The sequence below is a fragment of the Octopus bimaculoides genome, chromosome 6 (assembly GCF_001194135.2).
Source record: "Octopus bimaculoides isolate UCB-OBI-ISO-001 chromosome 6, ASM119413v2, whole genome shotgun sequence".
NCBI classification, from domain to species: domain Eukaryota; kingdom Metazoa; phylum Mollusca; class Cephalopoda; order Octopoda; family Octopodidae; genus Octopus; species Octopus bimaculoides.
Genome location: NC_068986.1, coordinates 20,788,501 through 20,789,066, shown reverse-complemented (window position 1 = coordinate 20,789,066; position 566 = coordinate 20,788,501). Strand labels below are relative to the sequence as shown.

The 566-nt window shown below is 38.0% G+C and overlaps 1 protein-coding gene across 1 annotated transcript in view; it reads left to right on the top strand.

The window, feature by feature from the left end:
- Window positions 1-566, top strand: part of LOC106874629 (uncharacterized) — a 9,199-nt gene that overhangs the window by 4,221 nt on the left and 4,412 nt on the right. The window lies entirely within an intron of this gene.

Genomic DNA, 566 nt, shown 5'->3' with positions numbered 1-566 from the left:
GAACGACTGCTGTCACGTGTGGGACGAGTCGGTTTATCAGCCGAGTCTATCGTCACGCCTCCTTCCTTTAAACGGGAAGGAAAAGCTGTTTTTATCGTACTTGTGGCTATGGCGAAAGAATGCATCTGGTGGACGCGTCTGAAAGGATTAGAGACAAACACTTTCCTCTCTGGTGAATCTCTCATCAACTTTTTCAAGTATCACTTGAAAAGGAAGGTGAGAGTAGAGAGGCAAGTGTTGTCTAGCAAATGTTTAAAAAAAAAGATGGGTGAATGTGGCAAGGATGACACGTATGAATGACGAAGTCACCTTGAGCATGATTTTACGAAACGGGAAAAATTTTAAAACAGAGAGTTACTTACTTTCTGTAAATAAATGTGTTAACATGTGACAGTATTGCCCGAGGTTACCGTGGTCTTTTCATAGGATTTTGTTTCCACGGATAAACCTCCCCATTTCTTGGGAACTTTTTATATTATTTTGATTTTTTTTTTGTATATATCCCAAACGATTTCGATTCCTTTTGATCGTTGTCCCTACTTTTTTTTTTTTTTTTTTTTTTTTTT